Genomic DNA, 27,461 nt, shown 5'->3' on the forward strand with positions numbered 1-27,461 from the left:
AGCTGTTGCAGTCCCTCTTATCCATTTATTTTTCCTTGTGATCTATAAGTCTATTTGTTTATTTATTAATGGCAAGCTGTGAGGCGAATGGAAAACAGCGCAATGGAGACGACGTGTGATGAAATTTATCTGTTCATTTTTAAAAACAGATGTTTTAAAGGGGAACTTATCAAAACAAGCCACGCTGCCGACTTCTCAGTGTATATCTGAACAAGTTGCTGCGTTCTATAAAGATCTGCTATGACACTATCCACCTGTGAGATGTTTTTCTGAAACACTTTTAATTTCTAATGTAAAATGGCAGCAAATGGGCCTTTACGAGCCAATGATTCTGAAAGTGTCGGAGTGACCGTATATTAGTAGATTGATTGATGAACTTTCCTTTTAGCAGCCGCATTCTATCACTTTTATGAGTCTGGCATGTGAGGTGTTCCCATCAGGACAAATGGGATGGAAATGTTGTTTGCATTGGGTTGTCCTCAGCCAAAATATAGGCATGCCCGCTATCCCATCAGCCTCGGCTGGACTCTGCTCACTGAAGCGAGATTACAAGAGGGCAGGGATCATTTCCGTCATAATGTCACGCATTAGCATATATCCTGCAGCCGGACTCCAAGGCATCTGGCACTTCCATGAATGTAATAGACTTTGCTGTTCCATTATTTTACTAATTACTTTAGAGGCACAAATCCCATGTGTATTGTAGTAAGACCTATCACATCTGTTATGTAAGCTATTACCTAACACAACATTATTATAGCACGAAAATTTGTAGAACACATTAAAACAGTCATTTTGATCTCTTTGGGGTTAGTAAGATTTATTTTTTAAGGGTCGCTTTTTATGATGAACAGATTTAATTTAGGCTTTTACCAGAGGTGGGTAGTAACAAAGTACATTTACTTCGTTACATGTACTTGAGTAGTTTTTTGGAAAATTTGTACTTTTTAGAGTAGATTAAAATGTGGGTACTTTTACTTTAACTTGAGTACATTTGTAATGAAAAATCTGTACTTTTACTTCGCTACAATGGGCAACGTTCCTCTCGTTACTTTATTTTAATTCAATACTGTAAATGTTAAGAAATGCGTAGTTTATTCCATGCGCGCTGTCTCTTTTTTCATGAACGATGCCCCATTCACAAATGAATCACTCTTTTGAGTCGATTCTGTTCAAAGACTAGATCAAACAAGTTAGTAAAGCTGTCTAAATTGATTCGCGAATCAGTTTGAATGATTTGTTCAGTTCCTGCACGCGCTGAATCGTCTGAAGCGGTTTCTCACTCGGAGCGGATGAAGTGGCAGTGGACCTACAGTCAATTAAAAGCAAATCTGCAAATGCATCCAATTGTTTCCCAGCGATGAAGACCTTTATTAGTTGAGCTGCGTATGCTGTCTGTGAACAATTCCACAGGTAGGCCTATCGATTTCATTTGATTTTACTTCATGATACAGCCAATAGCCGACATTTTACAACCAAACAGATTATTACGTCACTATAACAAAAGTATGTCGTATTTCTTTACCGTTTTTATGGGCATATATCTTAATTTATACATATACTATTGCGCAATGGCGGCGCCAGCGACCTGTTCGTCTTGAAAATGAACGCTTTGCGTTGACACAGTTAAGCAGTTTACACGCGCCTGCTGAAATATACATTTGATTACATTTTGGAGAACAGACCGAAGAAGATCCGTCAATGTGTATTTGATCATTGTTTGTGTCAAGTTCAGATATGAGCGCGAGCACATGTAAAGAGTTTTCTCTCTTCTTTAAAATGTAACGTTAGCTGTATACGTTATTAATATAGTAACGATACATTCGGGTTACAGATGCTAGAAATAATGCTTGTCTCTTCTATGTTTGTTTGTTGCAAAGATATCTAATTATGATAATAAATTAAATATCTATTTAAATAATAAACATTAAATAATAACATGCTATTGTGTGTGTGTGTGTGTGTGTGTGTGTGTGTGTGTGTGTGTGTGTGTGTGTATATTAGGGCTGTCAAACGATTAATCGCGATTAATCGCATACAAAATAAAAGTTTGAGTTTGCCTAATATATGTGTGAGTACTGTGTGTAATTATTATGTATATATAAATACAAACACATTCATGTATATATTTGAGAAATATTTACAAGTATATGTATTTATTTATATTTTATATAACTTATATTATATATAAATAAAAATATTTTGTTCATAAATAAGATATTTCTCTTAACTATATACATTAATTTGTTTGTATTTATATATACATAATAATTACACACAGTACTCATACATATATTATGCAAACTCAAACTTTTATTTTGTATGCGATTAATCGCGATTAATCGTTTGACAGCCCTAGTATGTATATATATATATATATATATATATATATATATATATAATAAAAGTAACTAGTAACGAGCTACTTGAGTAAGATTTTTATTGGATACTTTTTTACTCTTACTCAAGTAACTATTAGGATTATTACTTTCACTTTTACTTTGAGTAAATATTTCTGTAAGTACTTGTACTTTTACTTGAGTACAGTTTTTGGATACTCTACCCACCTCTGGCTTTTACTCACATATAATCATTGATCAGCTAACACAAACAGAAGCTCAGCGAAACTTGAATGACATGCGAGAACAAACCTCTTCCGGAAGCTAAAATGTGTCCTAACCAGACGCGACGCGACACCGCGACAAGCAATAAAAGGTATCTTTTCCATGTTAATCTGAGTTTTTGTCCTAACCAGCCGTGACGGCGACACGCGAATATTCTGTTTTAGAAAAGGTTTCTATTTCTCCACGACGTGGTGGCTGAAACAGCAACACCAATTATGGCTATGATAATATCAGGTACTGTTTATTTGCTTTATTTGATGTAAAAAGCATCTAACGTAAGTTTGAATATCATTCTGCATTTCCAGCTTTTTAGCATTTTTTTGTAATGAAAACAACACTGGCTAATTCACCTCAGATCTTGAAAATAAATAAATGGGCACAAGAACGTTCAAACTGTCAACTCAGTGCGAACAAACAAGTGTATTCTATGACAAAGATTGGTTCAGTCACTCCTTATGTACTTTAAATAATGTTTAAATTGTGTAATATTTATGAATTCTACTAAGTACTTGCCCATTTCATTGTGTCCGCTGTGCTCTTGCCGAGAGAGCCCGCCCACACTCTCTTCTGATTGGCTGTAGTTTTTGATTGATATTATCGCTTCTCATTTTTGCGTCGCGTCTAGTGTGGACAGTCAAATTGCCCATCGCTGGAATCTTATTGCATCGCGTCTGGTTAAGACTCGGTGTAACACACGAGAATGAACCTCATTGGTTACGCAGCACATTTCAGCTTCCAGAAGAGGTTTGTTCTTGTGCGTCATTCAAGTCCGATATAGTGTAAAGCTTATCAACATCTACAATTCAACTTACACAGCTGCACTGTAAAACTAGTGAAATTAATTAAATGAAATGAGTTTGTTTCACTCAAATAATAATGAAAGTTCATTGAACTTAATAGAAAAAAAGTTGCGTGAACTCAAAATGTTATTGTAGTAAGCTGAACTTGATTGAGTTGAGTTGCAGCAGATTTCTAATTTCCAGCATGCTTTGCATCAGACTCTATAAATACATGTTGAAATTAAGTGTTATTTTGTTTGTTTTTGCACAAGATTAACATAGGAAGATATAAGTTAGTGTTTAATGTTGTGTTATGTTGGGATTACAGGGGATTCTGTTATGTTAGTTTTGTGGTGAAGAGTAGAGCCTGTGGTTAGGTTGAGGATGGGCTGCCAAACTTGTAAGACCACATATACTGTATGTTGTTTGATTATGTATGCAAGAATATAATAATGACAGTCTCTTGGATAGTTATAATAGCATGTGTTATTTGCTAGCTAACATTTAACCAAGATCTGAATGTGACGTTTATGTAAATTAACTGTACATTATGATGAGTTTGGCGAGGCTTAGAACAATGGAAGTGAAGGGATGTCAGTGACGTGATTGTTAATGAGAGACACCTGTGCACCACACTGGCCACTCTCTGCCCCACCCAACTTGTCACAAAAATGTTAAAAAAGTTTACTTAAGTTCAGAATACTCAAAACATTTGAGTTTTACAGTGTGGTCTCAAATCAGTCCTTACAGAGTGACAGCTTAATTTAGGATAAATCTGCATTTCTGTTACCTACAAAACCTTGAGATTTGGAGGTAAGCGATAAACGTTTCCTGATGATTAAGCGCCTCCTTTCTCTGAAAATTTGCTGGAGAAAGAAAAAACTGTTGTGTCTCACACATGTTGCGTAAAACTAAATTGCCTGAGTTCATTACTCTGTGCTTAGCTCATAGTTGGCTATTAATTAGAAAGCAAAAATCCAGCTAGGATCTTCCATAATGAATGCCAGCTCCTCTAAAGGTCTATCTTGATCTCCTACAGGTATTGTTTTTATTCATGCTTTGAAAATAAAGTATTGTCCTCATTACAGGAGCTAGACAATGAAGCATGGCTCAATTCTCTCCAGCAGATGAAAAGAGTGAAAGCACCTTTCCTATTCTAATCACAGTCCTATCCATCCACTCCATGCCACATTTATTATGGAGAATGAATGTCTTTGTCATTTCAATAAATAACAAAGGCAAAGCATAGTAAAAGTTTAATCACACCCAACACAAGCATCAAAGCATATCTTTCTTCTCACACTACTGCAATAATGATGGACCAGAGTACAAATAGGAAATAGTTCACGACTTGTAAACATAGCACTTTGACGGAAATTGTATTTTCAGGGTATAGCATTTGCCATTTTCACTCGATTACTTTTTTCACGTTTGAACAAACACAGTGGATAAAGCTGAGATCTGCGGACCTTAAAGGTGCAAAGTCACATGGCCTGACAACTGTTGTTTTACCAGCACAAATGCTCAAGAGGATTTGCTCACTGAATTTAAGATACTTTTTACTTTATTTTACAAACTTTCCTGAGCAAATTACTGCTATCCGTCATTGCATAAGAAAAGTTCCCTTCTATTTAAAGGGTTAGTTCACCCAAAAATGAAAATTCTGTCATTAATTACTCACCCTCATGTCGTTCCAAAATCTTCAGAAAACAAATTCAGATATTTTTGATAAAATCTGATGGCTCAGTGAGGCCTCTATTGACAGCAAGTTAATTTACATTTTCAAACGCTACAATTAAAGGTACTAAAGAAATATTTAAAACAGTTCATGTGACTACAGTGGTTCAACCTTAATGTTATGAAGTGATGAGAATACTTTTTGTGCACCAAAAAACAAAATAACGACTTTAATTAACAATATCTAGTAGGGGTGTAACGGTACACAAAACTCACGGTTCGGTACGTACCTCGGTTTTGAAGTCACTGTTCGGTACAGTTTTCGGTACAGCAGGTGGAGAGAAAACTAAACATAAAATTGCTTTTTTTATTATTAAACAGAGGTTTACTGAACAAATTGTGTTTTTGTCTTTAAATATATTAAATTAAATTAAAACTAAAAGTTTCTTAAGGATAAAAAAAATGATCTCTGCTAATGCTATAAACTATGTAGGGAGCCCTAACTTAAAAGAAGCCCAAACTATTAGCCTAAATTCAATTGCTTTTTATTTTTAGATAAAATAATCAACACTCAAATAACAAATTGTATGCAAACCTGTAAGCTGCACCTAAGGCAGTTTTTGCATTAACTTCTAAATGTTTTTACTCCAATTCGTTGTTGAAATATAATCATTTCTACACAGTGGCTGTTATTTTAACATCAGATTTATTTAAACATACATTAAATAGCCTAATCAGGATATCACTAAAAGGTTAAGTAAAATAATGAATATATTGGCTAATACAGTGCATATATTAAGCGAAAGAGTTCATTTCTCTAGCGAACTAACAAGCTGTGAACACTGAATGGCTTTTCTGAGGTAAATGCATCATGACATATTGTTGAATACGGAAGCTTTCATTGATGTCTTTCCACCGTTGAAACACTGAATGAGCGATTACATGAGATATGACCGTTTCAGTAAGTTGTACTGAATCTTGCAACATACCTTCAGATGTTCTTTCATGTTTATTCTGTAACTAGTATTAAGGAGGAAGAGATGATTGCGTTCACTTGCGCTCCGCGCTCGCGCTGCCGGTTGAACTGAGGCGCCTGTACAGTGATCTGTCACCCCACATCAAAGCACGTCATAATGGCATTTTCTGTTTAAACTTCATGATTTCGTGGACAGAATTTGAAGGATGACACTTTGTTTCTTATAGAAAGTAACAAAACGCAGAGCTTATTGCGGTTATTGGTGGTGAATATTGGTTGCAATGTAATGCTTCGGTACACACGTGCACCGTACCGAAAGCCCTGTACCGAAACGGTTCGGTACAAATACGTGTACCGTTACACCCCTAATATCTAGTGATGGGTGATTTGAAAACACTGCTTCATGAAGCTTTGAAGCTTTACAAATTTTGTTTCGAATCAGTGGTTCGGAGCGCCAAAGTCACTGATTTCAGTAAACAAGGCTTCGTTACGTCATAAGTGTTTCGAAATTTCAATAGTTCACGTGAATTTGGCAGTTTGATACGCGCTCTGAACCACTGAATTGAAACAGATTTGTAACGCTTCGAAGCTTCATGAAGCAGTGTTTTGAAATGTGTGTTTTGAAATTTTGAAGCAGTGTTTTAAGGGCCTCACTGAGCCATCGGATTTCATTAAAATATCTTAATTTGTGTTCTGAAGATGAACAAAAGTCGTTTGGGTGTAGAACAACATGAGGGTGAGAAATTAATGACAGAATTTTCATTTTTGGGTGAACTTATCTAACTTTAGTTAAAGTGTAATGTTGCTGTTAAACAACATCTGCAAAGTTACGATGCTCAAAGTTCAATGCAAAGGGAGATATAGACTGCTTCACAAGCGAGGGTCAATATAACACTGGATTTGCACAAAAGATTAACATGGCGGCACATGCTAGTTCAGGGGTAGGCAAGTTCGGTCCTAGAGAGCTGCTGTCCTGCTGAGTTTAGCTCCAACCTTAATCAAACACACCTGAACAAGCTAATCAAGCTCTTCAGGATTACTAAGGCTATAGGCAGCTGAAGGTTTTTTTTCAGGGTTGGAGCTAAACTCTGCAGGACAGCGGCTCTCTAGGACCGAACTTGCCTACCCCTGTGCTAGTTGATGAGTTGAATCAACTCCACAGCAACTATATAAATTTATCCTCTAACTGTTCAGAAACATCCAGATGCATTCTATAAGTTGTAACTTCTTCCTGAGTCTCTCCATCAGTGTCTGACTCCGGTTTGAACAATGTAAGGTTGAACACTGTTACTGACAATCGTTATTTTGGCTGTGTGAGATTCTCCAGCTTTGTTGTTGTTGAGCAACTGAAAGCGTGAGCTGTTAAAGCTCCGCCCTCTTCTGGAAAGCAGGCAGGGAGCAGCAGCTCATTTGCATTTAAAGGGACACACACAAAAACGTCATGTGTTTGCTCACTCCCAAATAGTGACAAATTTGACAAGCTATAATAAATGATCTGTGGGGTATTTTGAGCTGAAACTTCACAGACACATTCTGGGGACACCTTAGAGACTTATATTACATCTTGTGAAAGGGGCATTATAGGTGCCCTTTAAGAGTAATCACAGAAAATGCTGCAATTTGTACTCTATATTTGTGTCGCATGGCTGGCTACTGAAATAATTAACAGGGTATTTAATCCAGGGTTATTATAGTTAACCAAATAACTAAAACTGAAACTATAAAAAATGTTGCTTGAAATAAACATTAGCTGAAATAAAATATTAATTTTATTTCAGCTAGTCGTCAAATCAACACTTCTCATTTTCATTTAGTTTAACTTGATGTACTAAAATTACTAGAACTTAAGCTGAAATAATGAACAAAAACAATATAGACATTTAAAAAATATAATGACAGTTTACATAAACATAAAATTGCACAATCATGTTATGATTAAATATTTGTTTTTTTATTGTAATATAAGATGCCCCTAGTCATCATCACTACACTTTAATGAGTTATAGTATAGAGTTAAAAAAAAAAAAAAAATCTTTATGAAATAAAAATATCACCTTGTGATATCAAGTATTTTTGACCATGTGGTTCAAATAAGCCGCTGTTCCACTGTCGGGGCCAAACGGTTCTCATTGCATAACCGTTCCATTCCATGCCGATCCGGGCCAGCCGGTACAGTTACGCTTTCATCTTTCCACTGCAGGGCTGATAACAGCCGCTCTTTGGAATGTAAAATAAAAATGTCAGTCCTTGCCTTAGTAATGCAACGGTGTACTGTAAATAATGACTGGTGTTATGGAGGATTATCAGATATTTCTTTCAATTTTATTATTAATTTGTGTTTACGTCACTCAATAGAGCTCTTAGCCAGCTACAGAGACACTGGTAGTCAGGCAACAGACAAGTGACCAATCCTGAGTGGTGACGTCACTTCAGCATGATTCAGACAACCATCCCGAGAATTTCTTGCCAAGAACGGTTTGTGCCATGCCGTACCAGGTTCAAGAGGAAATACAACTGGAACCGTTCTTTACCATTCTAGGAACCGATAGGCCAGACAGTGGAAAAATGGCCACTACATCTACATCTCTCATCAGGGGGTTGGGGGAATGGATTCTGTTTCTACCCGTGAAAGTGCACTGGAACAGCAGTCAAACCCGTGACTTCCCACCCGTGAACTTGTACTAGATCGATGTACTCACGCGTTCTGATGTCACATAGCCCGCGAAACAACAATGGCAGCCCCTACGGATGCGGTGTTTATGCAAGTGCACGGTAAAATAACGTAAAATAAAAGGTATAACAGCTTCTCTTGCCTTATGCACTGTTTTTCCTTCTCCGCTTCCCTCAAATAAGCAAGGAGTAAGCACCTTTGGTGATAGAAATGATTGTAAATGAGCATAAGCCCCGTATGGTCTGTCATGATAGTTTGTTTACACTCACTTGACTTGCCTGGAACACTACAAAGTCGTGAGTCATGGTTTAAAGTTGTGACTTAGGGGCTCAAAAATCTGCCTGGAATGCAGCATTACACAAGGAGGTTCTAATATTTATCACACTGATGCTGGTTAAGCTCCATGCACACACAGGACAGCATCAGCATCTTTAAAGTCACTACATCAACATCTTCTATCGTAACGAATTCCGACAGCTGGATTGTTTGCAGATTCTGTTCCCCGAGTCTTTGGGAATTTATTTTTAACCAGCCTGGTCAAGCTTAAACTTTTACATCTGTTATAAGGACAAGGGGAAAAAAATAAAATCACATTTTGAATAGAACTTGTTTTTCTTGGCATAAAGTGGAAAATACTGACTGAATAATGTGGAGTGCTGTGATATTTGCTAGTTAAGGCTTGTATTAAAGGATTAGTCCAAGATTTTCCTGATAATTTACTCACCCCCATGTCATCCAACATGTTCATGTCTTTCTTTCTTCAGTCGAAAAGAAATTAAGGTTTTTGATGAAAACATTCCAGGATTATTCTCCTTATAGTGGACTTCAATGGGCACCAAAAGGTTGAAGGTCAAAATTACAGTTTCAGTGCAGCTTCAAAGAGCTTTAAACGATACCAGACGAGGAATAAGGGTCTTATCTAGCAAAACTATTGGCCATTTTCTAAAAAAAATACAACTGTATATGCTTTATAACCACAAATTAGCGGCTTGCACGTGTTTCCGTATACACCTTCCCTATTCTAGTTACGAAAAAAAAAAAAAACTGGCACCGTGTTCATTCCGTAAGTTGAATAGGGAAAGCGTAGGACATACAGCATAAGCGTTTTGAGGAATACGGAAAGCGGAAGCACGTGCAAGCTGTTAATTTGTGTATATAAAGCATATACAGTTGTATTTTTTCAAAAATCGATCGTTTCACTAGACAAGACCCTTATTCCTCGCCTGGTATCGTTTAAAGCCCTTTGAAGCTGCACTGAAACTGTATTATATTAATAAATACATCCTGATCTTTTTAGGCACAAAATGCTCCATGACTTCACAAATTTAGTAAAATATTCTATTAAATATTTTACACGAACTTACCCTTTAATTCAAATATGAGAAAAGATCAGTGTGTTGGCCCCTATCCACACTGGAGTACACTGAAATGTTTCTTTAATGCAGTTTTGCAACACTTTTCCCATATACCATCTGAAGTTTTCACAAAGCAGCTAAAGATATACAGGTACAGTATACAGTATTATCATCATAATCATCCCAAACATGCACCTTTCAGCAATTGGGAAGTTAAAATAGAAGCAAGGATCTGCTGGCCTCTAAAAATGCACTGCGCTTCATCTGGTAAAACCTTTGGTGTCAAAACACAGGGAATGGCATTGGATCTTGAAAAGAAAGTGGAGAGAGAGAGGAAAGCAAGGCGAGACAGACATTTCTCAATAGCTGTTTCAACAAATCTTAAATAAACATAGATGCAAACCGCCGTTGTCTTTGAGTAGAGGCGGCGGTAGAGTCTCTGTGCTGCAGTGCACTGTGGGATGGACCCACATGATAAAGAAATACCACAAGACACATTCTACGCACACACAAACCTTATCACTTATTATAGCTTACTTTATTGTGAATCCAAATTCGCCTGCTCTCATTGGAGGTGGGCCAGAAATCATTACGAGGAGTCACCCAAGCAGTCTGTACATCAACAAACTCCAGCCAAATTATAGCGTTGTGCCAGCTTCGTCCTAATTATATCCACGTTTCCTGCTGGGAAAACAAGCCACACACACACAGTCTTTAAAAAGATTTGACAACTTTCCTACACCCTGTCACAAAAAGCAAATATTTTCCAATACAAATTGGGCTTACCATAGGGAGAACACAGCGTTCATTATTTGATCAAGTATCGAGGAGTATTGTAGTGGTTTATATGAATCTATCACGCATCCAGAGAAGGTTGCTTTGAGAGAGTTTTTCTTGTAAAGTTCTCTGTGAGAGGCAGCCCTCTGTGGAGAGGAATCTAACGATATCGCTGCCTGTTTGTCACATACTAGAGTCTCGCAAGTCTAAAGCCACTTCAAAAGGGTGAGGAGAGACGGGAAGCTGTTAGGAAAGAGAGAAAAAAAAGATGGAGGCAAGGAAAGAGCAGCAGAGTTTGCCGGGAAACAAACCTTGAACAGTTTGCGGGGAAACAAGCCAAACTCGCAAGATCCAGACACCTTGTGTTTTCGTCTCTTATATACCTACGTCCCATATTGTAATTATAGCATCAATATCAATCAGCAACTCGGAGAGAAACGCATCTGGCTCCCGGGTAGACGGTCTCAAAATAAAAGTGTTTATGGCTTTCAGCTTTTATTACTTTGTTCTTGCTTTGAGGAGGGGTAGAGTTCAGATTATGCTCGGGGCGTCAGTAGGGCTGATGAATTATAAGCATGTAAGATGAAGCTGACAGAATAATGGAATTCAGAAGCAAAATCAGGTGTTTGTTGGCTGTGTATCATTCTCAGGGAAACTGCAACACTTCAGTGCGTTTTGGCATACGTCAACACTGTTGGACGGAAGAGGCCTGTTGACTGGGCTTCACCGGCAAAAGCAGACATCAGATCGACTGTCTCTGATTGCATATGGAAAGTTTTTCTGCTTGAATTTGCTTGCCTGTGCTGGTTTTAAATAGCGTGTATATGCCTTATTAGCAACTGGTCAAAGTTTGAATAGTTAGCATGGTGTATGCATTAAAGTCTCAATGTAACGGAAATGGCGACAAACCTTTTTTTCATTTTGTGATGTATATATGAGTGATTATCGAAAAGATTATCATTGATTGGGTGGAATCAGATCTGGGGTGCATTTCCCAAAAGCATTTCCCTTTAGCCAACTATGGTCACAAGTTCCATTGAATTGTGTAGGTAACGACGCAACTTGCAAACATAGTTGGCTTTGGGAAATGCACCGCTGAATATGAGCTTGCAGTCAATTGTAAGCAGTGTTGGAGGTAACGCATTACAAGTCACACAAGTTACATGATCAGATTACTTTAAAGTAACACATTACTTTTAAATTTACTGTTAAAGTTACTTTTTCAAATAAGTAACTCAAGTTACTTTTTCCCATTTACTAACTGACAGCTGTCGCCATGTTGAGAAAAATCGTGTGCAGAGGTGTTGTGTTATTCTAGACTAGTTCTAGACTAAATGTGAGCATAAATTTACTCATAAATTTACTTGTTTGAACTGCACCATCTACTGTACAGGTGTGAATTTGCATTCCCTTAAGCCTGATGCTTATTTATTTCAATTTTGTTGTGAAAGGGCCTTTACATTTGGCAAATAACTATAAAAACAAACAAACAAACAAACAGCCCATCCCAGATGAGAAAAAGTAACGCAAAAGATACATAATGCATTACTTTCCATAAAAAGTAACTAACACAATTAGTTACTTTTTTAGAGAGTAACGCCACATTGTAATGCGTTACTTTTAAAAGTAACTTTCCCCAACACTGCTTGTAAGAAAGGGGCGGGGTTTAAGCAGACTAAATGATTGGAGAAGTCCGGCAAACGTTACTAGAGAGAAGTCTGTCTTCGCCGGAATATCGAAATTAATTTTGATTAAAAATTACAAGGTCAAAAAATAAAGCTTTCACAAAGAGGATCAATAACATACATTTAGAAAATATACAAAGTGAATTTCCATTTCATGCTGACTTTCCTATATTCAGCAGGCAAAAGACATCGTTCGCCATATACAAATGCCAATCTCTGCCATCTACTGGACTAGAGTGTGAAACGCAAAAAAACAAACAAAAAAAAGCTGAGTTTTGCCTTTGTATGTGCTGGTGAGTATTCACATTGTTAACTTGTATTTAAACAATTTATGTTTTATTGTTTGAGCATTTAGCTGTTTAAATTGTCACTCTTTTATAGACATTCATTGTTATTGCATTTCTAGACAGTAGCTGGTTTAGTCATATTTTGCAGATTGTTTTATTATAGTTCACTGTAAATATTGTTGCACTGGCACTAACTTTTTTTTTACATTTTTTTGTCTCTTGCCATTGGACAAGTCATGTGGCATTTATGGCTGATGTGATTGGCTCAGGATGGGTAACTGAGTTCAAAGATGTCTTCATGTACTTCTGCCACTGAGATGAATAAAAATGCTAACAGATAGCTTTCTTCAGGTATTATAGATCTATTTTTTAAATGTCAAGTTAAAAGTAAAAACGTTTTTCAACGTGTCCTGTGTAATCAGCCTATAAGCTTTGTTATTGTTTACTTTTCAAAGGCAATTAATATTCTGTTCATGTCCTAATGTTCTGGGTTTGGCTTTTAATCTATCTCGTATGGATTCTGTAGGGCTTATTTAAATCAATAAATGGCTGCAATTATACGTGAGAGCCGATTGCAGTTGATTCACACCTTCCCCTCTGGGCTATATTTTATACAGCATTCACTCATTTAGTTTCATTGTCTACAGAAAGCACACTGCTTTCCCTCACATCAAATGGCATTTTCATCTCATTGCTGACAACATCAGCACGGTGACTCCTGTGGGCCTGGCCACCGTTCTTCAATGCATATTTCATCCCAGAAAGATTGTTGGCTGGTAATCCATTTTCCATTTTTATGGATACACTTAAAATCAGATCACTATTTGCATGAGTTATGATATGCCATAAAAGCTGAAAATCTCATACATACAAAATGACACAAACATCTGCTTTCACTAACAAACAAAACTCACATCCAACCCAAACCAACCCCAGCTGGTCGATCTGACAAATAAGATTTGATTTGAGAAATAGTTCAATGTTTTTATATATTGTGTTTTTTTTTTCAATAGCTGTGTGCCAATACAGACTGCTATCAAACCTACTGAAGCATGTGTCTCTAATTAACCTCCATTACCCTCTGTTTGTAAAGCTACTGCATCTGTCAAATCCTTAAAACATGCTTCTCTTTGATTGGACTCAACGTAAACCTTGAATACATCCATGTAAGTGACAGTAGATGCCTTTTGTGGAAGAGAGAGAATTTGTTAGTCAGTAATAAATAACTAATCAAACATGCTCTCAGGCCATGAAGGTACATATTTGACGGCCAAATGAAAGTGTCCCACATACCCAACTCGGTCACTGTGGTTTTGCCAAGTAAGACATGTTCCTGGATCAACATATTTTGTTGATCCTGGAAAAACATTCCTGTCCGAAAAAGTAGTCCTAATCCTACCCATAAGTTATCCCATAAATCAGAGGGAAACGATAGGCTGATGTAGAAGCACCTAACCTTGGTCCTAAGCCTTAACTTGACATAAACTGTAAACTTGTCCCTCAAATCTGATTGGTTGATTGGAATGTTGTTCCAGAATCAACAACGATGTTGATCCAGGAACATGTTGTACTTGGTAAAATCACGTTCACCTAGAACTTTTGCCTCTACATTGCTCAGAAACTCTATTTTTTTTGTGTAAAACATTTTTTAAGTAAACAACCAGGATTGATGTGACATTATTAAATAATTCAGTTCAAGTCTTAGTCTTTGCTTTGCTCTGTTTTAGTTAAGTTCTTCAAAATATCTTCCTTGTTTTTCTGCAAGTGACAGGTTTGTAACAACATGAGGGTGAATATGATGTTAGAATGTTCATTCATTCATTCGCATCTTTAAATTTTGGTACCATAATTTTCTGATTGCAGACAGTGAATACTCCTTATATAGTCAGTCTGAAAGGAAATCAGGCCGCCAAACTCTAAGCTCTCCTCCATCAAAAGTTATATCCTAAAAGGGTACACAGCACTAAGTAACATGAGATGTCGGCTGCATTAGTGAGGAGTGCACGCTTACCACTCAGTCCATTTGAGCATGCATCTTTCCCTCTGCTTCATTTGCACACTAGGTATGACAGAGTGTTAGATTACGAACATTTACACTTCCTCTGATGAACAACGGCTGTCTGCAATCAAACTCACCCACCCCCTGAGCAAGAGACACCAGCACTTATTTAGTATGACACCACACATATCTCCCAGCTCTCTTTGTGGGCTCGACCAGACTGCCTGCAACCTCCTTACAATGAATCATAATTAATTTCACACATGCTAAACAACTAATGAGCTCTAGTGCCTGAAGCCTGGTATTTCTAATTCCCAGAGGCTCAGATTACATACTGTGCTGAACCTTTGATGCCAGTGGTATGATCACAAAACTGACTGTTATATAATGCATTAAAGAGAATTTTATAAAAAAAAAAAAAAAAATTCTATAAAATTGATGCCTTTGCAATTTTGAAATGGTCCCGGTTTTGTAAAAATATTAAGTGTTAAGAAACTGAATTGTGCCATCTCAAACAACTACAATGCAAAACAACAATATACAGTATTACAATATATATTTTCAGTCCAAAAGTCTGAAAACATGCCCATTCATTCATTTATTCCTGGAAACAAGTTTCATAATTTTGAAAAATGAAAAACAAAACAAAAATTAAGTTCTTTCTTCTCAAAGACTCTTGAAAATAAAAATATATCACAGTTTTCACAAAAATGTTAAGCAGAACGATGTTTTCAATGTTGATAATAATAATAATAAATATAGCTGCAAGCAGCGATACGGGGCCAAGCCCCTGAAGGGGCTGTAGCATAATTTGGAGCAAGAAGAGCAAAAATAGCAGAAATTGAATGTACATGAAAAACAGCTGCTTCAGAAGTATATGAAGTATGAAATCAGAATGAACACAGAATGAACAAAATATGTCTAATCCAAGAGGAAAAGGATTAGTTAAATGCTAACTTGGATAATAAAAGAATTGAAATAACTCAACATTACAAACAATTTTACAAAGTTGTCCCACACAAGACTCAAACCCACAATCTCTGCGTCAGCTGCCTGTCACTCATCTTGTTGCACCACTGGGAAAATGTATAGCGAAACTCTAGTTCAAGTGAGAATCAACTCAAAATGAAGAATTTTTATAGAAATGCACTGCATGTTATATTTTTAATAAGTTTAGATTAGATCATTTTCAGACAGACTCAATGTCTGGAACAGAAGCAACTACAGCTATCCAATTAGCATGCTAAGCTAACTAACATAAGACAACAAACAGGCAGGGTCAACTTTGGAGAGATATTTCTCAGGAATGGTAGGGAATATCAAAAATCTGTTTAGTCACTTCTGTGCAGATCGGTCCAAATATCATCTGAGCCAATTTTGGATAAAATTGGGCAACATTTGTAGAAGGAGTAGTGGGGAAAAAAAAACTGTCTTTCATTTGCTTCAATACTGCCGATAGTCACATTTAAGGAAAATGACAAATGACACTGTTGAAATCAGCATAAGCCAGGGAACGATATGCATTTTTGCAAAAAATCCTTATATCTCTGGAACTCTAGGTGGAGCTCTGTTCAAACTTCTCATGTACTTTCATGACATGCCCATGATGATACCAAACTTTATGCTGATATGTCAAATAGTTTAAAAGATATTGCAATTTATGACAAAATTCAAAATGGTGGCCCGATGGTTCATCTGATCCTGTAAATCGGCATCCTCGGATTCGGCATGACACAAGGAATCCATAGACAAACTGTTCAAAAGTTATGAGCAAAATTATCAATTTTTCAGATCTCATGACCTGTAGGTGGCGCTGTTCCCAAATTTGGAATGGACTCTCAGATCATGGTTCTGCTGTAGCATACCAATTTTTGTTTCGATTGCTCAAATTTTGGCCAAGATATAGCCTCTGAACCAATTTTGGGTCGACCTTGTTAAAGGATTAGTTAATTTAAGAATGAAAATTTCCTGATAATTTACTCAGCCAAATGTCATCCAAGATGTTCATGTCTTTCTTTCTTCAGTCGAAAAGAAATTAAGGTTTTTGATGAAAACATTCCAGGATTATTCTCCTTATAGTGGACTTCAATGGAGCCCAAACGGTTGAAGGTCAAAATTACAGTTTCAGTGCAGCTTCAAAGGGCTTTAAACGATACCAGACGAGGAATAAGGGTCTTATCTAGCGAAACGATCGGTCATTTAAAAAAAATATATATATACAAATGTATATGCTTTATAAACACAAATGTTCGCCTTGCATGTGTTTCCGCTTTCCGTATTCTTCAAAAAGCTTACGCTGTATGTCCTACGCCTTCCCTACTCGGTGCTTGCGGAAGCAAATCACGCTACATTAGTGCTGTTCTTGACAATATATCTTTGTAAAAGTGTGTATTTAGCACTACTAGCATGAAGAACAAATATAGACACAGACTGCATAGAGATTTAAGATTAAAACTCTCTTAGATACAAAAACATACCCTTCTGTGAGTTATTGTTTTTAATGTTGATCATATTATACCAGCAAGAATGCAATATGTTTCCCGAATATCCACACGATTTCAAATGTGACATTGATTTTATACAACAGTTCAAAAAACAAAAGGGTAATATTAAGTGATGTACATTTTAAACAGTAGGCTATTGTCAGTATTTTTGCTTTATTTTGCAACAAAAGCCACAGCAGAACGGCAGCACACAAGCTGTTTCGTGAACGAATCTGCGGCTTTGAACGAATCGTCAATGATTCAATGACTCATTCATAAATACAGCCACTTGCTTTGATACTGAAAGAATGAATGACTCGATGATTCACTCATAAAAACAGTGACTTACCGCCACATACTGGCAGTTTTAATGTAATATTTAAAAGTATCACTTCGTTTTTATCATCATTGTATTTATTGAAATTTTTTAAGCATTATTTATTTTATAAAGGTATTTATAAAGGTAAAAAAATGCACTGGAAAAATCGATTTAAGAGGGCAAATATTGTCCCTTAATGGAAAAGGTGTAACTGCAGTCTAAGAGGAAAGGCGACGCAGAAGGATGTTAAATCTCTCAGGGGGTATGACACTCTAAAAAGTTTGAGAACCACTGAAAAGGGATATGTACAATTGCACAAGTGCTACTGCTAAGAGTGCAATGTCAATACAGTATGTTACCTTGATTCTAATTTTTCATAAGCATGAATGAATTGGTCTAAAGAGAAAAAATTATAATGACTATTTTGTCTAAAGACTACATATAAAATAGCTATCAAAATTAATGTTGGTAACTGTAGTTTGACTAAAAGTAATGACTAAAACTTGACAAAAATGCGATAACTAAAATATGAAAGACAAAAATGACTAAAATGTGACTAAGACTAAAGAATAGCATTTTCGTCTGAAGGTAAAGACTAAGACTAAATAAAAGATTGCCAAAATTAACACTGGTTCGAGATATCATAACTTTTGAAAAAATATCAATAAAAAAATAATCTGTTCAGTCATTTCTGTGCAGCTCAGTTTAGAGATCATCTGGTCAAATTTTGGACAAAATTGGACAAATTTTGAAGGAGGAGCAAATTGTCATGGGTGTTTTGGTTTTGTGTTCATGTTTTGGGTTCCATGTCTTTTATTTTGTACTTTGTTTCATAATGCTTGTTTTTGTCATGCTTCCCTTGCTCCTCATGGTCTCCCTTAGTCCATGTGTCATGTTCTCATTGGTTCTCTTGTTCCTTGTGTCACTTTCCCATTGGTTGTCCTAGTCATGTGTTCTATCAGTTCTTGTATTTATAGCCATTGTCTTCCCCATGTTCCTTTGTCATGTATTGTAAATGTAACTTGCTGTCAGTGAGTGTTTTTGTCAAGTCAAGTCAAGTCAAGTCAAGTCTGGTCAAGTCAAGTCTGTTCATGTTCAAGTCAAGTCAAGTCTTTGTTTTTGTTCATGTTCATGTTTGTATTTTGTATTTTGGGTTATCATTAAACTGCACTTGGGTTCCAACTACACTCGCCTCCAGTGGACTCATCTGTTACACAAATATTAGAATGTAATATATAATATCAGCATATTAGAATGATTTTAAAATTTTAAATTGTACTAATAATTCACAATATTACAGTTTTTACAGTATTTTTGATCAAATAAATGCAGCATAAGAGACTTCTATTAAAAAAGTGTATTTATTTACTTATTTATTGTATATTATTTATTTATTGTGTATTTATTTATTTTATATATTTAAAAATATATATTTATATGATTTTACATATACTTTTATATGTAAATATGCATATTTTTTTAATAAATAATATTAAATATATATTTTATATGAATTTATTTTAATTTAAATATATATTTTTTATTCTATATGGTAAAGGCAAGTTTGTCATTTTCGGATAAATACAAACTATTTATTGTTAACGTTATTAGCCTACTTATACACATATGTTCATAAGAGACACAAAACACATCGCTTTTGTACAATAGCCCAGGCTTAAAAGAGGCCAAAAATGAATCATTTCATACATTCAGATTTGCATAACTTGTGATGGAGGGAATATAACTATGAGCTCTACTGGATTGTGACAGACAGCACTAGATGTGTGCCTGATGAAAACAGATGTGAAACTTTGCACCATTCAGATGGAAAATGCTTATTTTTAACTACAGGTGACACAGCTTAGCTGTCTATGTACCATAACACAGAGGAGACACCTAATCTTTTCGCTTCTGTTAAGGGTCTTTATCTCACATTCAGTGATACAGCCACAGGGTATACACTCGCGATGAGCAGCCTGAAAAAGAACAGGAGAGGAAACGGCAGCTGATGTGTTACATAATACGAATACTGCCATGTTCAAGACGTGCAGCGTTTAGTGTTACCGTCTGCACAGGCTGCTCGACAGCGTACGGCTTGGCAAATCTCCTCACCTTCTGCTTATATTGACAGGCTTATTTTTAAACTAAAGTTTGAGGACATCTGTGGTAAAAGCACTGTTCTTATCAGCACTACCTCAAGTAGCCTAGCTGTTCAATACATCTGATTTGCGTTCGGTAGGCTTCATGAGATGAACACGGTAAACTTGAACGCAAGGTTACGAAGGCCCTAGCGAACAACAGCGTTCTCTCAGGCATCTCCGTCGTCCTTCCCAAGAAAGTCGACGTGAACTTGTGCGAGAGTCCAGAGGACAAGATGATTAAATTTCTCCCTTCAGCCACACAGACTCGAAATACAAGAGGGAATATACAGCAAGGTCACCACAGTCTACACAGCTCAGCCCAACGACATGTTTGTTTGTTTGTTTGTTTGTTTGTTTGAGTTTGTTTGTCAAAGTCGTCTCCCTCCCACGATATTCACGAGCGAAAAGTAGAAGAAAGGAGACGAGACGGAGACGGGTAAAGGGAAATATCAGCACGTCTGGGCGTAATCAGTTACTATGACACTTCAGAGGATCAAAAGCAATGAGCTGCTGACTGTTTAATAAACTGGGAGCTTACGCTGCAGTATGCGCTTAACTATGATTCATTACTGTCACTAGATCCTGTATGAAAATAAAAGAGGTGCCTGAGGAGTCTGCTCAATTCCAGCCGCGCTAAATTGCCGTAAATTGCCTCGGCATTGCACGTCAAGACTTTGTATGGAGTTCACTTTCACACTTTTTTAAAGATCCAATTAAAAATACATGAAAAGAAGAACTTTAGAAATCCTCACAAGTAGCTAAAGGGGTTTAAAGTTTAGCCTATGTATTGGAAGTATAGGCTGATATTTTATTCATTAGAAGCTTTCGTGTAATTACAAAGGTGGAATTTTAATGCTAAATAATCCAGATGATAATTCAAATACAGATGTCAGTCATGTTACAAGCCGCTATGCAAATTAAATGTTCATGCTCAGTTTGCAATTAGTATTCAGAATCATAATTACTGTATATGGAAGTTCATTGTACATCTAATGGTGAAAAATACTGATGAGGGGAAACGGTTCCCTTGAGACTGAGAAACGTGTTTGGTTGTGTGCGCTATATTATGCATATTAAATCAAAGTTGACCATTTTTATTTTTTTATGGAATATTGCAGTTTTTGTTATGATTTAACTGTGCACATCATTATTTTTTCATGTGTCCTAGTAATGTTTAATCAAAATAACTCCCTCTTGCATCTCTTCTCTTCTCTGACGACATGTTTACTGGCGCAAGGGCGGGACAACCTGTCACTCACATGAGATCACATGCAGCAAAAGGAAACCACAACCATCCAATCAATTCCTCATGGACAAATTCAAGTCCCACGCTACATTTTTTTCTTGTTCAAGAAGCCATTTTGCTCATATATGCATCACAATAGGGAATACAAGACTAACAACTCAATTTCCGACTTTAAATGTGTGATGTTTATGCATCATATGGAGTCAAATTAATGCCTTAAAGTTTTGCACAAAAATAAAGTTTTGCAAAACACAAAAAAGAATTGAGCAATAAAAAAATGTTTTGCAAACAAAAATAAAGAATTGCAAAGGAAAAATAAAGTATTGAGCGGAAAAAAATAAGTTTTGCAAACAAAAATAATAAATTGCAAAATAAAATAAAGTAGTGCAAAAATAAAAATATAATCAATTACAAAAATCAATGACAGCTGTAATCCTATTTTATCTTTGCCACATATTTTCCATGCTCAAACCTACTAAATCATTTGCAACGCTCATTTTATTCTGCGTTTCAGTCAAGCGTGCGCTCACGATACCGGTTTTCTTTTGCGCTGCACTTTTCTGTGCGGATCTCTTTATGGCACTGGTTTGACGTGGGGGTGGAGTCAAGAAACGGGGGCACACCCCCGCGAAATGCATTGGAGGGGAACGTAATCGGCGACAGGTGAAATAATTCTTTGACATGGTTAAAAATAATGAATGGTTTGTTTTTGTTGGTTTGTTTAGCATATGTTGTCGCGATTACGACCCCCTCCAATGCATTTCTTATAGTAATATGACCCGTTTCGCTCTGTCTCACTGCCTGTATCCACATTTGTGTCCTTAAACATTCGTTTTTGGGGGTCGACAGCTTATAAAAACTTATTTCTGGGTTTTTAGCTTGTTAGCTGTACACCTTGACACACAGCACCTTTTAGGCATTGTTCTGTTTTTTGTAATGAGTCAGAAAAGACAAGAAGGCAGCCTGGAGACAGTTGGATTGTTCAATAAATGCACTCTGCCTGCGTCTCAATGTGCATACTATCCATCCTAAATAGTATGTGACACTAGTAATATTCAATACTATTTAGGGTGGATAGGGTGGATAGTATGCACATTGGGATGCAGGGTCTGTCTCTATGCTTGATCTGTTCTGTTGCGATCTGCGTCTCCTGCCGATGACGTGTTTCGCGGGGGCGTGCCCCCGTTTCTTGACTCCACCCCCACGTCAAACCAGTGCCATAAAGAGATCCGCACAGAAAAGTGCAGCGCAAAAGAAAACCGGTATCGTGAGCGCACGCTTGACTGAAACGCAGAATAAAATGAGCGTTGCAAATGATTTAGTAGGTTTGAGCATGGAAAATATGTGGCAAAGATAAAATAGGATTACAGCTGTCATTGATTTTTGTAATTGATTATATTTTTATTTTTGCACTACGTTATTTTATTTTGCAATTTATTATTTTTGTTTGCAAAACTTACTTTTTTCTGCTCAATACTTTATTTTTCCTTTGCAATTCTTTATTTTTGTTTGCAAAACATTTTTTTATTGCTCAATTCTTTTTTATGTTTTGCAAAACTTTATTTTTGTGCAAAACTTTAAGGCATTAATTTGACTCCATAGCATCATACTGTTTGCCACTAATACTGCAAAAGCAGAGAAACAAGAAGAGAAAGTTTACCTTCAGAAGAAACATTGTGTGTATTTGCTAGAGACTTTAGTGTGCCTTTGCCCTACCTGGGTCATGAGAGAAAGGGATTCAGGGAGAAAGAAATCTGAGGTAAATGCCCTAAAACAGTTCCCATACAATAAAGACTTCACATTCATATAGGCTAGTATAACATGATCTATAATTCATTGTGCTGCATTCGTTATCATTCCCATGACTCTTCGCTTGAGAAGCTGGACAGTACATGGAAAGGCTGCTGTCATGAGTAGTTATGAAAAAAATGATATATTTAAAATGTCTATTAGCCTGGAAAGCCTGTTGAAGTTGCACTTTTGATGTATATTTTAAATGCATAAACTTAAAATTATTCATGGTGCAAAACAGCTTGAGGCGCATCAAGACTGACAATCACATATGGAGACACCAAACTTCTGAAGATGAGATCGGCAACAAAAAAGTGAATTCAGCAAAATGAATACGGATCTGAGAATTTAAAGGCACACCACAGTAACTTAAAAAAAAAAAAAATGCATGCATTTTGCAGAACAACATTGTTTTGGTTGTGCTTCGGCTGTGCGATACTGTGAATGAATATGGTTCTTTAATATGGTGTGAATGACACTGTGTGCACCTTCTATATATTAGTATTGTCATTCTCAGCTTGTGGAAAAGCTGCTTGTGATGAACTTTGATTAATCATGTGACTCTCATCACCACTGTGTTTGGTGATTGTCAGTGTATTATAAAGGTGCAAAACAGATATTAGTACTTCATTAATTAATATCAGTTAATGAAATATGTTATTTTACCGTAAATTTAACAGATTTTTTTTTTTACGTTGCTACCGTATTTTTTACGGTAAAATTCTGGCAACCACAGCTGCCTTTTTTTACCGTAAATTTTACTGGGATTTTTTTTTTACAGTGTGGTACTTCCTTGAAAATAAATTCCAGCACAGCTACAACAACCATAATGAAATGACCCTTCACAATAGATAAAGATAATGCTTTACAATGAACTCTGTTAGAGAGCTACATAATGGCAATTAATCCATTCAATAAAATACCTTACTCACCTGTTGAGTAATAAAAAGCCACTTCCGCATCGATTTTACCACATTTCCAATCCCTCAGTTCTCGCCCTCTCCAAAAAGCCAAGCTGATGTTGATTCTTGTTTTATTACGAGCTGTACCGCATTTTCTTTTTGCAAGCACACTGTCCTCTGTTCTGCATTTTTTTTGAATGGGTGATTTCTCAGAGGTTGGAGATTTAGCTGTTCCATGTCAACCATTCTTGCTCATTGTAATTAACCTATGCAACTTCATGTGGAAGTTCACTTAGGTCTATTTTTATTACCGAGTATTTTTTTTACGAGTCTATAAAAAAAAATCATCTGATTACTCGATTAATCATCAAAATAATCAACCAATTACCAAAATAAAGGCTAGTGACAGCCCTAATTAAATCTTAGGTACTTCTGTTTAATATTTTATGTCTAAAGCCCGGAACACATCAAACCGTGCAGTTCTCAGTGTGTTCCGCACCGTCGGCTGCAGTTGGTCCTCGTCTGCTTTTTTTTCTGGCCGATTCAACATGTCAGTCAGGCCATCTGATCATTCTGATTGGCTGTTCAGCTACTGCCACCTGCTGGTACGGAAAGGCATTTCTTTTTAAGCAGGCGCAGAAGGGACGTGCTACTTGGCCGTCGGCTGTCGAGCGTCGGTTTGGTGTGTCAGGGCAACTTTGGACACAGATGCTGCCGACGTGAGCCAACCCCACAGTCTGCTTTCGTCGCCAGTAGTTCATTGGTGTCAGCTTGGTGTGTTCCAGGCTTAAGGGATTCAGCTTAAAAAAAGGTTTGGGAACCCTTAATCCTTAAAAATTGGCCCCATGAACTACCACTATAAGTGGCCACCTCCATTTTATATTTTTTAATTAGCCAACTTTGCCTGAAATATTCCTTTTAAAAAGTGCCACACCACATTTTCCCCTATTGAATATAACATTTTGGATGTAAAACGGTTTGTGAAAGCAGTTTCATGCTAACTAATGATCTGGAGTGGTAATCAGATGGTTGTGGGTTCAAACAAAAAGGGGCGATCCATGAAGCAAAGTGTTTTGAACAAGGAACTGAACTCCAGGCTTGTCCAGAGGGACTGTCCCTGTAATAACTGTACTGTAAGTCAAAGTGTCAGCTAAACAGCAAATGAATAACTAGCACTGTGACTGGAATGATGTTAGTCATGTTAAGGCTTTGTTAGGATCACAGTTTTAGTGCCAGGTATGGATCTCTGTGAATTCCAGAGTTACTGAGGGAATTTCACCTTCATTGTGTTTGTGAGTTCGGCACTCAACCCCAGATTGCTCCAGGGGGACCGTTCCTGCAATTAGTGCACTGCAATCTACTTTGGATGAAAGCATCTGTTACATGACAAGTAATGAAATGAGATACAAATGCCCTGTTCAAACAGGAGAAATATGGCATAACAACATGTTCAACATGCTCAGGTGTAGCAGAGATACTTGTGGCATCTGTTGTTATGGGATGTGGCATTGAAGTTTCTTTGAGTTGTACAGTCTGATTAAAGTGTTCAGCCAGCATTATACCATATAAGTGCTACCTGAATTAAAAGTGAGTTTGATTTACTGAGGTGAAGTCAGCAATAATTAAGATAAACATAAACCCAAGTGTCTATTGTCAATTTACAATTATGTTTTGACCTGTTGCAATGTTGTTAGTTCTGTACTGTCTTGATAGCGATCCAACATAATCAAATCAACTGTCTGTGTGTAACTTGAGAAACCAACCAATCAGATTTAAAGCTGTAGGGACAGTAATTACAGTAGATGTTGTAATCATTGAATTTGTACAGATTTGCTTGAATGCAGACTGTCTGAGCATTAAATGGCCCTTGAAGAAAGAACTATGGTTGGTTGCTTTTCATGTTGATCAGACGACCCCATGCTGTGTAGGGTTTTTTTCCTCAAAATAAAGGCAATGTCTACACTAAACCTTATGATGAAAGTCGAAAGTATGCATACGTGAGACTATCGGAACTATAAAACCATTCACAAAATTACTTAATCCTTTATATCTCATGAAATCTTCAGACATGTTGTTGAATAATTACGCAAGTATACTTTCCTTGAACCTGAAGGAATAATCCAGGGTAGGTACTTAAGCTCTATTGATTTTTTGCACACTGTCAGTTTTCAAAGAAAATAACCTAAAATGTATATGCAAATATTTGCATAGCAGCATTCTGTCTCATGGGTTGGCTGTATTGATAATCCAAAGAAGATGCGCGATGCAGGACAAACGAATATACAAAACTTTAAAGGGTTAGTTCACCCAAAAATGAAAATAATGTAATTTATTACTCACCCTCATGTCATTCCAAACCCATAAGACCTTTGTTCATCTTCGGAACACAAATTAAGATATTTTTGATGAAATCCGATGGCTCAGTGAGGCCTCTATTGCCAGCAATGTCACCGAACTTCTCAAGATCAATAAAGGTACTCAAAACATATTTAAAACAGGTCATGTGACTACAGTGGCTCTAACTTAATATTATAAAGAGACAAGAATACTTTTAGTGCGTCAAAAAACCTAAATAACTTTTCAACAATATCTAGTGATGGGCGATTTCAAAACACTGCTTCGAATCTTTTGTTTCGAATCAGTGGTTCGGATTACGAGTCAAACTGATTCGAAACCAAAGATTAGAAGCAGTGTTTTGAAAAAGCCCATCACTAGATATTGTTGAAAAGTTGTTATTTTGTTTTTGAGGGTGAGTAATAAACTACATTATTTTCACTTTTGGGTGAACTAACCGTTTAATAAACACTGAGAGAATGAGAACATTACACAACGTTAACACAAGACCAAGAACTGAGGAAGACTGAAGGCTTAAATACACAGGATATGGTGATTAACAGAACAGGGAACAGGTGAGACACTAATCAAGGACCAGGGTTACTAATAAAAACTCGAGCACAGGCAAAAAAGTGACACGTGTTACAATCACGCCTTCCCGGTCTCCAGTTCCCAGTATCCTCCTGTTCTCCACACCTGTCTGCACTTCCCTCATCAGTCTTCCCGCCATCTCCCCAGATTCCCAGCACCTGTTGTCCTCGTCAGCACTCCCTTTAAGTTGGACTCATTCCCTGCACTCCTTGTCAGTTCTCTTGTTTATCTTATGTGTGTTATGCTGTCTACCTGTTCCTGGATTACTAATAAAGCCTATCATTGTGGATTTCCGTACTCGCCTCGTCTATACAGCAACAACACAACACACTAAAATCTTTTTGATGCATGGTCATTCATTTACACGACAGCGCAAACTTTCGAAAACGGGTTTGAAAGTGCAAATTTTTGGTGTTATTGTCTCTGTGTAATCTATAAAAGAATGAATTTGTGAAAACGGTGACGTCATACGCATGTATATTACGTGTTCAGCCTTTAGGTGTGTAGCGTTTCTTAACACAGTGACATCGGCAACTACTGGCCTTGCATTAATAATACAGCGTTTTTAGTCGTTTTTGTGGATCCATGTGAATGGGGATTGTTTTGACAACGTTGTCATCTGTACGCGAAAAACGTAAAAAAAAAATTTGTGCATTGTTGTCGTCTAAACATATTGTGAGACTTGAAACTAAGCAAGACGAAACAGAATATGATTGTGACAATGTCAGGGACTAGATCATCTAGCATAAATATGCTACCTAATAAACATGCTAAATATAATTTTTTTTTAATGAAGATTTCTAGATAATTTAAACAACTAAAAT

General features: G+C 36.7%; 2 long non-coding RNA genes across 3 annotated transcripts; one reads left to right on the forward strand and one right to left on the reverse strand.

Annotated features, from left to right (window-relative positions):
* The first annotated feature begins 1,059 nt into the window (after positions 1–1,059).
* LOC125270160 lies at positions 1,060–13,996 on the forward strand. 2 transcript variants are annotated; one of them, XR_007185281.1, is made up of 3 exons: positions 1,060–1,413; positions 12,721–12,837; positions 13,066–13,996. It is a non-coding gene; the product is annotated as an uncharacterized LOC125270160 (long non-coding RNA). The 2 variants fall into 2 exon arrangements; XR_007185283.1 differs by having other exon boundaries at positions 12,724–12,837.
* Positions 10,602–11,581, reverse strand: LOC125270166. The gene is made up of 2 exons (XR_007185285.1): positions 10,869–11,581; positions 10,602–10,766 (listed from the first exon to the last, which is right to left on the reverse strand). It is a non-coding gene; the product is annotated as an uncharacterized LOC125270166 (long non-coding RNA).
* Positions 13,997–27,461: the final 13,465 nt, after the last annotated feature.

The sequence above is a fragment of the Megalobrama amblycephala genome, linkage group LG1 (assembly GCF_018812025.1).
Source record: "Megalobrama amblycephala isolate DHTTF-2021 linkage group LG1, ASM1881202v1, whole genome shotgun sequence".
In the NCBI taxonomy this organism is placed as follows: Eukaryota; Metazoa; Chordata; class Actinopteri; order Cypriniformes; family Xenocyprididae; genus Megalobrama; species Megalobrama amblycephala.